The sequence below is a fragment of the Eptatretus burgeri genome, chromosome 2 (assembly GCF_056783735.1).
Source record: "Eptatretus burgeri isolate ZD-2024b chromosome 2, Ebu_testis_v1, whole genome shotgun sequence".
Classification (NCBI taxonomy): Eukaryota; Metazoa; Chordata; class Myxini; order Myxiniformes; family Myxinidae; genus Eptatretus; species Eptatretus burgeri.
Genome location: NC_140962.1, coordinates 35688018 through 35704451, shown reverse-complemented (window position 1 = coordinate 35704451; position 16434 = coordinate 35688018). Strand labels below are relative to the sequence as shown.

Here is a 16434-nt window from a genome sequence, read left to right as displayed (position 1 = left end):
ACCGGCAAAATAAAATCAATGTCAAAATGCATTTGCTATGATCAATTAGAATGCTTACCCTACCGAATTCACCATATTTGACATTTCTCCCAACTGAGATTTTTTTTTTCAATAATTTCTTCAAATCAGATACATTTTTGTAACTCACCCTGTACGTTGAAAAATGGAAGAACGTTACCTATCTTGGACCACTGTGAGCATCTCATTTGCAGAACTTTTTGAATTAACCATCACAGTTAACAAAAGCTTCATTGTGTATCATTTTTTTAAGAGAGACAAAGGCAGAGATCGGTTTAAAATGAAGACGTAAAACACATTGATGTTTGTTTCTTTCTTTCTTAAATAAATACAGTCAATGGATAGTTTCACCGGGAATATAACTTTCTCATAACCATTTTGGTCTTTGCAAAAGGAAGATAACATATTTTAATTAAAATGTATGTATCATTGGTTAAAAACTAATTTGTCATTGCAGATGATACTTATGCTTTATTACCTCTGCCACAGAAGGTGACCGGCCGTTGTTTTCACCCCGATCTGTCTGTCTGTCTGTCTGTCTGTTTGTTTGTTTGTTTGTGACCAGGATATTTCAAAAAAGTTGTGGATGGATTCGGACGAAATTTGGTGAATGAGTTTGTTAGGTGACAATAACAAGCCAATTAAATTTTTAGGTCAGGTCCGAGTTCAGATCCAGCCTATCAGTGGGATACAAAACATAACTCATGCGCTCTAACGAGTACCCTTCTCGTATAAACAATGTTTATGTTTGGCTTAAAATTTGTGCACTTGCTTCAACTTTTATTCAAATTCACACTTGCAAGATGAAGTGGGTGGAGGGAATGGAGCTATAAAGGAGGTCAAATACTGAAGAAAGGAGGGTGGGAGAGATAATCGAGGGTGAGGGAAAAGTTGCAGAGACAGGGAGGGGCAACACAAATGAGGGTATAAAGGGATCAACAGGGGAGAACATAAAGTGCTATATTTAAATAGTGCAAAATACTTGGGTGGCTAAGAGCTATAAAGCGAGGGTAAAAATATAGAAAGGTGAGACAGGGAAAACAGTACAGTGCAGGGATGGAAAACATTTTGTTACTCCGGTCCCATTCTGCCTCGAAAATGCTTGGAAACGAAGCAGGAATGAACTCGTTCATTGAAATCCAGGTTAGGGTACTGCATGAATGGGGGAAACTATTTGCTCCTGAAGCTCGCACGAATGAAGTGAGGAGTAGTTACCTGGTTTGAATAGTGCATATATACATTGGTGGCGGTCGATGTAGAGGTGGGAAAGGTAAAAGGTACACAACTACTTGCTCATACAGAATTAGAAGGTCATCAAAGTTATGAATATTGTCGTGTCCAGGGGAGTTAACACCGACCTGGATGGATAGCCGAACGGTTTTCACTTGGAGGTGAACAGCCGAGATCCTTGGAGATTATGGCACACGGGGATGGGGAACAACGAGGCTGTTTACAGGAGTTCACCAGAATGGAAACACATGGGTTTATACTCGAACCCACAATGAATAAACGAACACAAGTAAATTGAACAAATAATGGTTTAATGAACATAAATCAAAGATTTCTAATGCAAATAAACCAAAGGGTGATGATGAAAAGCGAAGTAAAGCTAAATCCTAATTTGAGATGTCTCCACTCAGTCACAAATACAGACAAGGGGAAAGACAAAAATAAAAGAAATTCCTCCCTTTATGCCGGCAGTCAGCTTTGTGTGCAGAGACGACCTTTTTAGAGGCTCACAGCGATCGATCCTCGAAGCCACTGCATGGGAAACACAAAGAAAATGGCACGGAGTTGCTCTCCGCTTGGGAAAGGCACCAGATCGCCCGAGGATGCTCTTCATGGCCACATACACGAGACAATTCGTGTGGGCGGCCCTTAAGGGCAACAGCCCACCATCCGTCATCAAAGCTCCTTCTCACGATAGAAATTGCCAACACCGCTCCTCTCTCAACACCAGACCTGCTCACAACAAATGGCGCCGCCTTCTTCCTCGAGCATACAACAGGAGACTGCAAGGTTATGGCTGAGAGACATGCTCTTCTTCTTCTTCTTCTTCTTCTTCTTCTTCTTCTTCTTCTTCTTCTTCTTCTTCTTCTTCTTCTTCTTCTTCTTCTTCTTCTTCTTCTTCTTCTTCTTCTTCTTCTTCTTCTTCTTCTTCTTCTTCTTCTTCTTCTTCTTCTTCTTCTTCTTCTTCTTCTTCTTCTTCTTCTTCTTCTTCTTCCTTTCCTCCGAAAGAGCACAAACTTCATGACCCAGCCAAACAAGTCAATGGCTAGCATCTCGCTCCAGGATGCGAGCAAATTCACACAACACGAACCACGATAATCATGCAGCCTTCTTGACCGTGTCGAGGAGAGCAAGCAAGTGTTCTGACCGCCGTCTCTACCATTCATTTCCCTCTCATAAAGTGTACAAACTTCGTGACTCAGCCGAACAGACAACGGCCAGCATCCTGTTCCAGCACTCGAGCAAATTCACATCAGCACAAACAATGAGAATCGCGCTATTTCGTCGTGTGAGAGGGACCAGAGCCTCACGCTTTTCTTCCAACTGCCGTCTTGTCTCTCGCCCTTTCTTGTCTCTCTTGCCCTTCTTCCCTCTCTCACGTCACCCTGACCAGTCATCAGCCTCAGGGGCATGACTTGTCGGTTACATATCCTGGGGGTGGGGAGGGGGGTGATTGTCTACTGGTTATGTTCTTGTTGTTTTTACAACATGGTCTTTTTATGGCTAGCTTTGTAAATGCAAAAACATAGGAAAAGGTCACAGGGGACAATCACATACTGGGAGAAACTAGCGTTAAACCCTACCAAGTTAACACAGCACCATCACTCCACCCCCCCCCCCTATGCGGTGACACGTAACAACTTAAGCTCATTTTTCCCTCCTTAATTTTCGTCGAGATGTCTACGACTCGTCCACGGACCATGCTGTACTATACAATCCTTCCTTTACTATTAAATTCCTCCATCTACCCTATAAACATGACAATATTCTCAGGATGATAAGAAAACATGTGACGTCATAGCATCACTCCTCTTCCATGTTTGATTTTTGTTTTTTTTAGATCCTCGTGGAGGATCTCTAAGTCTTACTCACGTTGTTGTTCTTGTGGACTTTTTTGTTTCACAGCCTACAGTTTTCATTCTAACTTCCTGAAACTTGGCATATATATATGTAAAAATACCCCGCGCAGACAGAAACCATCTCCGATTTTGAAAATTCCTCAGAGAAAAAAAAGTTATGACGTCAAAATATCTCCGCTAATGGAAATCTCCTAAAAATTATCTCAAACTCGACGGGTTTTTTGAATTTTATTTGCGGGAATCAAACAGGGCATTAGCAGAGATGAATTACCGCACATATGATACATCACTATGACGTCATATCAATTTTTATGACGTCATTCCTATTTTTTGACTTTTTGTTTCACAACCCAGAGTTTTTATCGGATCTTCGTGAAACTTGCCATGTATATGCAGAAAGCCCACGCGCAGGCAGTAACCATCTCCGATTTTGGAAATTCTTCCTAAAAAAAAGTTGATGTCATAATATCGCCGCTAATGGAAATCACCTATACCATTATCTCCGAAACTCGGCAAGCTGTTTGAATTTTGTTTGTGGGAATCAAGCCGGGCATTAGCACAAATAATTTATCGCAAACCTGATACATCACAATGACGTCATATTCGTTTTTATGACGTCATCATTAAGAGGACGACGATGTTCGCTCATTTGAGCTTGTTTTACAAACAATTTCTTCACATTTTCTTGATGTGGCAGGAATCCTATGCGATTTCCAGAGGTAGGTGTGCTACCTCTGATGAATACGTACAGAGGTGGCGTACTTACCATTGAACCGTCTGGTCTGGATTTGACTCCCGACCCAATTATAAACTTATAATTATAACCCAATTGGATTGGTGTTTCGCAGGCAAGTTGTTATATCACAAGGTGCGTCGGCCCTCAGATGGACAGTAGGGTGAATTCTCAGATTGAATAAACGACAAAGTAATTCCACCTTCAGATGAACGCCAGGCCTGGCCAGGCAGTTCGTGAAAGACTTGGGCCAAAAACGTTCCCCAGTGAGTGAACCCCACAACGTGGGAACAATTGAGGCCGTTGAAGTAGTAACAGAGGCAGTAAAAAGGGCATGAAGTATCCCAGTAGAGGAAATCGTAATGAATTTGCGAGATGCTCCTCATTTTGTCCATCTATCTTGTCTTCCCAAAAGACAACTGAAATACTGAATTCGTATTTCGTAATAAAAATTGAAGTAATTTTTTTATTTATTTATAATTAAATAAGAACATTTAAATTATTCTTGATGCGTCTTCCTCCTGCAAATACGGGATGCACGTTCATCAATGAATATTTACACTTTAATGACGAGGTGCAGTTGTTCTCTTGACGCCAAATAATGAGCTTCGCAAGCTTTTATAACGATGATCACGCCGGCCAAAAATGACGTCGCATGACGTCAGCGCTGTAGCCGCGTGACGTCATACTAACGCGATCGTGATATCACGTCCCGCACTGAATAAATTCCCCCTCCAGGGGTGCTGAATATATTCACGGATTGATGATAAATCCGATAAGTTCCCTTCGCAAGCTTTATGACTCATAATGGCAGTCACTTAGGCCCCCCTAATGACGTCACACCGTGGTTATTATAACACCGTCGACTGTCAACAGAATACACGTCTCGGACTCTCGGCGCTGAGTACCCTGACACGAGGACACGGCTCCGGGTCCACAAGGCAGCTCGCTGGACGGAACACCAGTTTCGTAAGACCTTTGAACCTTTAAACAGCAAAGAAAAAAAAAAACCTCCAAAAATTCGGGGCCCAATGGGAAGAAGAGGATTCCCGCGCAGCGGCTCGTGAACGGACGAGGGAGGAGAATGAGACGGAGGGAGGAAGACGGAGGGAGAGTGCGTGGTGTGCGAAGTGGGCTCTCGCCATTTTTCCGCTATCTGACTCGTCCCTCTCTGCTCTTCAGCCGTGACCGCATTTCCTTCGCCCTTCGTTCCCCGTGCTCCTGACTCGCATTCGGTGAGCTGCGGAGCGCATTTCGCCGGGCCTCCTCCGATTTGGGCGAATCGTCCCGAGGGATAGTGGGTGGGGGAGCGGTGCGGCCTGTTCCGCGTGCCCAGGGAAAAGAACGCCTTTTCGGGTTGAGACGACTAGTCGAGGGCGGGTCCGTCAGACGGCACATCGCGAATAGCGGACTCGTGCGAATTGTGAAGTGGGAGGACGGTTTGGCGCGCTCGTGTTTTTTTGTGTGGTGAGTTGAAGGTGATCGCACGGTCCGGTGAACAAGCGTTTACCTTTACTGGGGGAGAATGGGGGCGCTGAGTGCGGGGTGTGAGGGAAAGGTAGATTGGAGGGAACAGGGGGTGTTTCGGAGAACGTGCGAGGGAGTGACAGGTGTCTGATTTATTTACTTATTATTTATTGTTTGTTTATTTATTTATTTATTTGTTTATTTGCTGTTTTTACTTATTTATTTATTTACTTATTTATTTATTTGTTTGTTTGTTTATTTATTATTTGTTTTTTGTGAATTATTTGTTGTTTTTACTTATTTATTTGTTTATGATTTGTTGTTTTTATTTATTTATTATTTGTTGTTTATTTATTATTTGTTGTTTTTATTTATTTATTGGGGAGGATCAGGAGCAGGAAAAGTTTTTTGACCGAGACCCGTGCGGTGAACGAGATCGTACGGTACGTACGTTAAGTGAAGTTGATGTAAATTTTTTTTTCGCTGTAAAGTGTTAAGTGTAAGTTCACCGCCAAGTGAATCCAAGTTTCCAAGGTGTGGTTCTTTTGGAATGCGTGGGTAGCTTCGTTGCTGGGATTAGTGTGCGTGAGTTTAAGTGTAACAGTAACAGAGTGCCACGACATTGTCATGATTCCAGACCGAGGTGGCAAAGCCGGTGAAGAATAACTTTGCCGTGACAGATGCGTGAGATAAGAGATTTCAAAGTCCGCAACATTCTCATGGTGATACGTCACACTATGGGTGTGTACTGCACACATCTTCATTTTTGGTATTTTGTTTTACTTCCCTCTTATTTATCTCTAGTGGATCTCTCAGTCTTTCCCACCAAACTCATTTCCCTTGTAATATATATATTATATATATATATATATATATATATATATATATATATATATATATATATATATATATATATATATATATTATTTCATGTCTGGCCTTGAGCATCATAAAAAGGAAGTGTTCCTGCAACTTCTGCTTTGATCTATGAATTTGTATCTACTGCCACGACAGCTACTACCATCCAACTATTTCCACCTTGTGAGGTCGGCTTGGGGAGTTTTTGGCCCAAGTCTTTCACGAACTGGTAGGCCAGGCCTGACGTTTCGGCTGAAGGTGGTTTGGCCAGGGTGCCGGTGATACCTCACCTATTCATCGCGAAAGACACCGTGAGATCTTTTGACGTCCACCAAGTAATGCTCGCAGATAGGACGCCTGGCTTAACCGGGTGGACGGTGGACTTTGTGATGCTGCGATCCGCCTGCTAAACGCCGATCCATGAGTTTGTGTTTGGTTTCTGCAATTGAACCCAGATTAGATGCCTCAAAAGTAAGCGTGCCACCTTTGCACCATCCTGTCATACTGACCCCTGAGTTTGGATGCTTCGTAACTGTTGAACCCACACCACACCCCATGATCGTGCATGGGTGCAAAGTGAACTGAGAAGTCAAAATGTTGTCTGTTGGCTCGATGTGTGAAAATGTATGGGTGCTCGGTGTGGTCTGTGTGTGTGTGAAAAGGTTCTTTGTTCCGGGTAAATGTGCGGTTCTCGTAATAAGTCGTTTGAGATTCTTTCTTGACAACCCTTCGCCTTGTGTTTGTTTCCTCCTTGATTTAGCTCCTTCCCCATCCTTCCCCTTGCTCTTCCAGCCATCAAAGTAGATATTGGCTCAGCAGGCTCATTCGATTTCTAGGTAAGGGGAAGAATTGCTCACTTGTGTTCTTTATCACGTGCAAGCAATGTTTTCGTTATACATCACAGAGACACTCGTATCAACTGATTCCTATGCTGTGAGAATCCGGACTTGCCATAACCTTTGTTGCTTGCCTGTGGAATGTTTTCCCTAATTTATATACCAATGATAACTTCTCTGCCTAACTCACTGCTTTTTATTTTTTTTCTTGTTTTTTTTTTTAAGGTTGTCATCACTGTCCATGTATTAATCATAAGCGGTCTGAAAATATGGCAAATTGTTCATAAAGATGTGCTTTGACAGAGTAAGTAGTGCAAGCTGTTAGTTTTCTTGTGCACGTATGACTGTCTGTGTGTTCATGATATTTACGTCCAAACTCTTCTTTCGTGCCTCTTCCAGATACCAAGCGGTTGCATTGCTGATGGGTGACAACGGTGAGGTTGAGGACAAGCCCCCAGCTCCTCCAATGCGAATCATGAGTCACGGGGGTACAACTAAAGACGTCGGGACCCTCGGACCGGCTTGCCGACCGTTGCCATCCGCTCCCGATGAAAAGAAAACCATGTCTCGCTTGGTCTCGATATTCGGTATTGACAAACGTGAGTACGGGAAATCTGGATTTTTAAATGTTCCATCTGCTTGTTCAAACTTTCGAACATGAACGACTTGTACTTTGTGCTGATGTGCAACGACCACCATTGTCTTGGTTACTGTAGATTCTGATTGGTTAAAAGGGAAGGTGTTTGGGGTCAGGGGTGGAAAGCGGAAGTCCTTGTTCTTGGTGTGACTAAAGGGCAGTGAGGGAACTGTGTACAGGTTGTCGAAGATGGCAGTAACGGATTGGTTCCTCTTTCACGTCTCGACATCGGCCGGTTAACCTCATCTCCCACTGTGTTGTTCGGTCCTGGTCTCAACTGTTGTTGTTATTATTGTTGTTGTTTTAGTATAGTCCCCGGAAAGTTCTTTCAAACGAGCACACAGTGCAGAGACAGCCGGTCAATCTCCCAGGAACAACCCAGAGACCTCCAACATCCAGGATGGTGTACCCCCACCTTCACGAAGTCGGGACCACAACAGAATCAGAGAGGGACAAGAGGGAATGGGCCGGTCCATGGGGACCGATTGACACTCTGACCGTGACCGTGCTGCCCTTACGAATCCAGACAACAGGGAAGATTTGGCTCCCGATTTGCATCGGGGGTGCAACCACTGCGAAGAGGCATCACCGATCGTTGTGGTTTCAAGTGTTTTTTTAATGACGTGTTGTTGGACCATTGATAAACAAAATGATACGCCTCAAATGACTTGCTCATTCACTTCCTACATTATGGGGCAAATTATTATCATGTTGTGTGGGTTCATGAAAGGAAGGCCTCTGCTCATTCAGCGTTACTTTCATCACGTGAAACGGTGTGTCGTTTTCTTCCCTGGGGAATTCAAATGTCACGTTCATATCAGCTGAACTACGTTCTCACTGTTACGGTGTAAATGATTTTTGACGAGCTGGTTAGCTAGTTCAGTGTCTGTGCTTATTGGAGTGCATTTTATCAACACTGATTTGGTTCTACGAGCAGAGTAGCCGCCCTTCTGGGCAATTTTGTTCAAAGCATGCAACACATGATTCTGATGCATACCTTTATTTGGGTAGTGTATGGGCAACCGACAGTTTTGTATCGGACAAATAAATAACCAGGGTTACATTCATGAAGCAAAAACATACCACCTACTTACAATTCAAAACACCTGACAACACTGTGGTCGTATGGCAGCTTAGCTGCCAGGGTAGCTATCATTTATTGAAGCGCGATTGTGTCGCTGATGCAGTGCCCCTCTACCAGTACACACAATGGAACTGTTACTCATTTCGCCGACCTCGGAAGGATGACAGGCTGAGTCAACCCCCTGGTGTATTAATTCAGCAGCCGACGGGGCTTGAACTCGACCCTAGGATCCCAAGCCGCCACCCTAACCACTGAGCCAACACCAGGCTACCTGACAGCACTGAAAAATGTGTGGAGAGGAAAACCACTGTAAATGGTGGACACTTGTAATCCCCTTCCCCACCTAGAGGCGGCGCTACGTGATAAACATTTACAGAGAAAATTTGCATCCCCCCTCCCTCCTCCCAAGACAACCGGCAAAGATAAAAACACCGATACATTAATTGGGGTCATGCTGATCCTATGTAGCATGTCCGGATGTAATCCAACCAGAATTGTCGGAATAACGTGGCAAACACACATGCACAAACAAACGCACAAACACCGGTTCCTGAATTATAGTAAGGATAGATGTTGGTTCAAATGCTAAGCAACACCATTCATTTAAAAGATACAATGCTCTTGTCTTCTGACAATTCCAAAGGATGTGTTTTGCTGTTCTCGATGTCGTGTGTGTGTGTGTGTGTGTGTGTGTGTGTGTGTGTGTGTGTGTGTGTGTGTGTGTGTGTCGTTGATTGTTTTCTCCATAATTTGGGTTTCATAAGGTGGCACGGAGACCTCCCAGGACTCAAAGTATCCATCTTCGTTTCGGTGTAAGGATCGAGATTCATGGCTTAAGTTGTTTTGTTCTCAGAGTTTTGTTCCGAGGGCTCTTTTCAGAATTGTCACTGAGCCCAAAACAGCCTCCAGCTATAGTTTGTTTGTGGTAATGTTCCCAGGAATGGTTTGTCGGAGCTTGTGCGGTTCTTCTTTATCATTCCCGTTGCTCCATTTGTCACCAGTACAATTTCGGCATTCTTCTGCTTCCAGGATCTTTTCATTTCTTTCTAGAGGTCTTGATATTTGGTTATTTTCTTGATTTCAGTGTTATTTATACCAAAATAACTGGGTACTGAAACCTCGATTAGCAATGCCTTCTTTTCCTTTTTGTATCTGAGTACTGTGTCCGGTCACAGTGCTTTGTTTTCCATGTTCACGCTGGATGGGATCATCAGGTCGTACGGGAGCATTATTATCTTGCCAAAACGAAGTTTTTGCAAGATATGTTCGTCAGCTTGTATGTTTTAAAAAAAAAAAAAAATTTGTTTGTCTGTAATCACGTATTGATCACTCTGCAGAGCACAGTTATCATTGGAAATTTTTGTAACTTCGCATATCAGAGGCCGACAGAGGTCCCTCTCAGCGCATAAAATTTTCAAGGTCAAAGGTCAAGGTTACTTTGTCGCAAATCAGGGGAGTCGACGAAACCCTTATTTTTTGAGTAATTTTAATCGGATTGTCTTCAAACTTCATGGGAATATAGTTCATGGTCTGGTGCTCAGCTGATTAATTTTTGGTGGCGCTCGGCCTTGACCTTCATGGTTAGCGCTGGAGATCGAAAGTTTTTGACTCCAAGGTCAAATTTTGAAATCTTAGGAACCATATCGTGTAGTACCTCAAATTGAACACCTCGATGAGTGCTTTCTAGATATGTCAAGCTTGAGATATTATGATGTCATTTGGTGAAGTTATGAGGCAAACGCATATTTTTCATGGTTACTCTGAAGAACGATTCCCATCGGAAGCTCTCGTAGGCAGATATTCCTCAAAGAGTCGCTCCTGGTGGATAGCAGCTCTGTTCACCTCAGTGTGACCTTAAAGAAGTCACACGTGGTCACCTTTTGGCAAGACCGTTTTATTATTATTATTGTTATTATTATTATTATATTTCAGTGATTGCTTTTCGTTCATATTTCTATGAGCTTTCTGGAACTGGGATATTGATATAGCCTGGTGTTGGCTTAATGGTTAGGGTGTTGGGTTTGGGATCCTTGGATCCTGAGTTTAAATCTGACTCGGCTGTTGAATTAATACCAGCTGGAGTTGACTCTGCCTGTCATCCTTCCGAGGTCAGCAAAATGAGTGCCTGCTTCAGAGTGGCGACCCGTCCAGAATTGTGTCCAATAGCCAAGGAGACTCGTGCTTCGGCAGCACCAACGCTCTGCACAGAGTATGGTCCCGATGGATGGATGGATGGATGGATATTGAAGTTTTAGCACATGTGTCAGTGGGTAACTCAACAAACTTTGTTGTGCCTTTGTGTGTACAGATGTTCTGACACAAGTGTTTACCATCCCGATAGGTGACCCGTGCTTTTCATTTATTCGTGTGTGTGTGTGTGTTGTCTCAACACAATGTAGTATGATATCTGCCAATAACATGTTTTATTAGGAACCAAAGTGAAAAATTTTACACCTGTTTGCAATTGTCACTCAGTCAAGGCCATTTATTCCTGAAAAGTGAAACGCCCTGCAACCCATCCCTGCAGAAAACTGACTTTTTTTGGAACATCGCCTACATTTTCCATCCAATCATCATGTAACTTTGTTGAGAAATTCTCTATGTGGAGGTGTTCCAATGTTGAAAGTTCTGTGTCAATCGCTCAAGCAGTTGCAGAGAAAACAAACTTAAAAGCAAATATAGGTGAAAAGGTGAGGGCGGAAGGAAAAACGAAAAACAAAAAAACAAAGTGAGAGCCTCAGTCGACATTCCACCATGTGGTCAAGCATGGTTGTGGACCCCAGTACAGGTTATTAATGCCAAAATAAAAATTCTTCCAGATCATTCATCTTCTGGTCATAATTATGCGCACAACTGCCTTTCACTCCATTTCAATTTGGTATCCTGGCATTCTCAAAAAAGTCTGCATCTTTAAAGGCATAACGATATTCAGTTGACGTGATCCATTCTGGTTCACGTGGATGAAGATAATGGGGATTTTAAATGCCCACAACAATGACACAAGACTACAAAAAGAAAACCAATACAGAAAGCTAGCATTACATTTATTGAGAAAGAAGTCAATATTAACAGGCTGAACAGCACTACCTTTGTTATTAAATTTTGCCTAAGATGCTTTAAAATGTACAAAAACGTTTATCCTACACCGAAAGAAAAAAATAACGAGTAATTATTCACGACGTGTCACTTGGAAAAGGTCCTCCCACTTTATTCTTGAGCAGGAACAAAACCTTTTCCACACCTAAACTGGTGCTGACAGCCGAGTAAAACATGAAAAAGAACAATGACAGATTTACAAAGGGCAGAACATTAAACGAAAGCTGATAGGAATGATGTTTTTCAGACACATACATTAGGAGGGGTGGACGTTGTCTATCACATATGATGCGTATCTAAAATTACAATTAATTATTTTACGCTTACTGTAAGACATTCATTAAGTAGCCAACTCAACCAGATTATCCAATGTTAACCCCTTGAAGTCGTTTCCACAAATATATGTATATATGTATATATATATATATATATATATATATATATATATATATATATATATATATATATATATATATATATATATATATATATATATATATATGTATGTATGTATGTGTATATACTGTGACGTCCACGGGACTTGAACAGTCCCGCCAACGTAGAATGAGCCGAAACGATGGAGGCGGTTTATTTATTTATAACCCAAACATGGCGGTTCTAATCGCTCTACCGCAAACGGGACGAGGAAGGTGGCACGAGTCACTTTTCACTGAGTTGATGATGTTTATTTGTTTTTACTATTAACCAGAAATAACAAGACTCGGCAAGAAGAGGGATCCGGGGCGATTCGACGGGATGGTGTGGGATCGGGCGTGGGGAAAAACACAGACAATTCCAATGAATATACAGATCTCAAACCCTCTAAGGCGCCAAGCACACACACACACACACACACACACACACACACACACACACACACACACACACACACACACACACACACACACACACACACACACACACACACACACACACACACACACACACACACACACAGTAGCTATTTCTGGTGGTCAGGCTGGACCGTGGTGTGGACGCAACTGTCCCTGGATCGGCGTCGGACGAGCTGGCCTTGCTCTCGTCAGGGGGGCAGGAGAAACCGTGGTGCTGTCGACCTCCTGGTCTTGGCCTAAGTCCGCTCACAGCCGCCAGGGAACCAGTTCTGGCGCCAAGTTGCGAGCAGGAGAGGGAGGCAGGTCCGCCCGCCGTTCGACCCCGTACTCCGAGTCAGCAGAACCCCAGAGCCAACCAAGGTGAGGCACGAGGCTCAGCAAGGCTCCAAGACACGATGAAGAACACGATCGAATCAGCACAACAACAAGGACGCTCCCCGCGCAACAGCCTCCACAACAAAAAAACACGATCTTTTTGTCCCGATCTTCTTCCTCTTCCTTTTCGACCCCCAAACAGAACCTTTTTATCCTCCTGTCCTCGTCACTTCCAATCGAGCCGTTTATTGGCCCACCGCCGTCGCCTTCTGCCAATCATGATCACGGGGCGGAGCCATCCGCTGCACTGTCCTGTGACGTCATGGCCAGTCTCCAGAGAATACCAAAAGGGGTTTTTGCAGACACACTTACCCTATCCCGTGTCCCTATCTAATTACGTGACAATTATCATTTCCCCCTTGAAGAAATGAACATTTACTAGACAACTTATCACCACTGAATTGCTACTTATTACATCGAGATCCTGGTAAACTCGAACAGCATGGCATACCTAATTAAACATCCTAATTACCCTTTGAATGCATCCCCCCCCCTCAAACATAACAATACACACACACACACACACAGACACACACACACACACACACACACACACACACACACACACACACACACACACACACACACACACACACACACACACACACACACACACACACACACTGCCACGCACACACTTTGGAACAAATCATGAACTTGTGGCTGAGCTACGAGTCAAATTGAGAAAGGTGAAAAAAATAAACCCCAACCAGATGTGACCTTGAAAATACAGTTTTAAACTACAATGGCATGGGGTGGAGCGCATACCTCAACCAAGCTGAAGAGTTTGTTTTGTATCTCACTGATAGATAGGCCGAATCTGGACCTGAACCAAAATCTAATCGGCTTGTCCTTGTCACCTACTCAACTCATCCACCTTGTTTTGTCTGAATCCGTCCCTAACTTTTTGAAATACCATGCTATATATTGTTTTTGACCCCATCCCTCAATATTGGTGAATCACTTAAAAATTAAAAAATAACTCTCATATCCAGATCTTCACCGAAATTTCATTAATTCTTCCTTGTCACACACCCAACCTGTCCACCAAGTTTCATCCAAACTCGTCCATAAGTTTTTGAGATATCGTGTTATTTATTGTTTTTAGTCCAATCTCTCAATGAGGAAGAATCGGTTTTAAAATTGAAGTATATGGATCTGGATCTTCACCGAAATCTAATTGATTTATCCTTGTCACACACCAAACCTGCTCACCAAATTTCTTCTAAATCCATACACAACATTTTGAGATATTCTGCACACATACAAGCAGACAGGGGTGAAAACGATTACCTCCATCCACCTTTAGTGGGCAAAGGTAAACAATATGGAATACAGGTTAAAGAAAAATTTATTTTTGCAAAGCTGAAATTATTTGACTGAATGCCAGATGAATTGTGGCAAGAGGTGGAAGACTGCAAAGAAGACGTCAAAGCAAGAGAGGACATTAAGCGACTAAATGCCGACTTCCAACGACGAGCAAGGAAAGACAAAGATATAGATTTCAAAGGCTTGCAGAGAGATCAAAAGTGACAACAGAGTGGGGAAAATGAGATCTTTTAAATATCAGAGATCACAGGAAAGTTGAGGTCGAGGATTGGAGTCCTCAAGAGTGGAACAGTAAAAGATCTGACAGAAGAAACACGGGTGAAATGAATGTGGAAGCATGATACCGAAACTCTATACAAACGAGATAGCAATATGATGGCAATCTTTGAAGAAAGAGAATATGAGCAAGAATTAAATCTGATAGAATGTGAAGAACATAAAGCCTTGAAAACTGACAAATGGAAAAGGACCAGATGCTGATGAAATTCCAATACAACTCTTTAAAGTAGTTTTGGAGGTGGCAATCAACGTTTTAACAGCAATTGGTACACAGATCTGGAGCAGGACTGTACGGCCTAAAAGGTGGAAGCAGTCAGTCTACATTCCATTGCCAAAGAAAGGGGATCAAGAGAATGTTCAAATAACTGAACCTTTGCTTTCATTTGATTTGCTGGCAAGATATTACTAAAGATCATTCAACACAGAATATAAGACTTCATGAAGTGAGAAATTCCTGTTGAGCAAGCAAGTTTCAGAAGAGGAAGATGGAGGCACGAGAGATCAAATCGCAAATCTGAGGTGGATCATGGAAAAAGCAGGGGAATATCAAAGGAAGGTTTTATAGATTGTAGCAAAGGCTTCAATTTTATTGATCATGAATCTATGTGGATTATGTTGATAGAAACAGGGATGTCAGAGGGCCTGATATATCTGATAAGAAGCCTGCACACTGGAGCTACAGTCAGAACAGAGTATGGTGAGAGATAGAATGGTTTAGAATTGGAAAAGGGATCAGACAGGGATGCATTCTCTCCCCTTACTTCTTCAATCTGTGTAGCAAGTACATCATGAGAAAATCAAACTTCAGGATGAGTCAAGATTGGAGGGACATGTATCAACAACCTAAGGTATGGTGACGATACCACTCTGTTGGCAGAAAGTAAAGAGGACTCGATGAAACTTCTGCAGACAGTGAAGAAGGAAAGTGAAAAAAAAACTGGTCTTTATTTCAACCTAAAAATACTTCATATACTGTGGACTCTTCCAATTTGAAGCCTGTTCACACCCATACCTTGTCAACTGAGAAGATCAACTTGTTCAGATTGGGAGACGATCATGTGGAAAAAGTGGAACGTTTCATCTTCCTGGGTTCTAAGATTGTAATGAGTTGAGAATGTGGAGGAGATATTAATAGATGGTTAGTGTTGGGAAGAACCGCAATGTCAGGATTGACAAAGATCTGGAAAGACAAAAATGTGACAATACAGACCAGGTGGAGGCTGGTGAATGCTCAGGTATTTCCAGTTACAATGTATGGATGTGAGTGATGGACAGTGAAGAAAGAAAGAATGGAAGAACATTGACAGTTTTTAAATGCGGTGTAGGAGACAAATGTTAAAAATTCCATGGACTGCAAGAAGAACTAATAAATCAGTGATTGAATAAATTGGATCACCATGTGGAGTACATTAGAAGGGCTGATGCTGAAAGAGAAACTGTCATACTATGAACACATCATGCGTGCAGAAGATGAGTCTGGAGAAGTCAACCAATCGCTTGACTGTGTATATTCTAGTTATATACCACAATTGAAAATTGCTATAAGTAGAAATCAAGCTCTCAGATAACGATAACCACGAGAACGCTATTGCTGTACGAATGAGGCTTATTCTGAAAACAGAGGAATTCAGCAGGCAATGACGTTGCGAGATTCTGACTATGAACCAACGACACTGGAAACTCGTGGAATCGAACTGGGAATAGTATTGCTAGATTCTGAGTACAAACCAATGGTAATGCATGATGTTAATGATCCCATTGTTGTATGTAAATGTACTT

The 16434-nt window shown here is 42.5% G+C and overlaps 1 long non-coding RNA gene across 1 annotated transcript; it reads left to right on the top strand.

Moving 5' to 3' along the window:
- Positions 1 to 4611: 4611 nt before the first annotated feature.
- LOC147031800 (uncharacterized) lies at positions 4612 to 7600 on the top strand. Its single transcript, XR_015054490.1, has 2 exons — positions 4612 to 5075; positions 7401 to 7600. It is a non-coding gene; the product is annotated as an uncharacterized LOC147031800 (long non-coding RNA).
- Positions 7601 to 16434: the final 8834 nt, after the last annotated feature.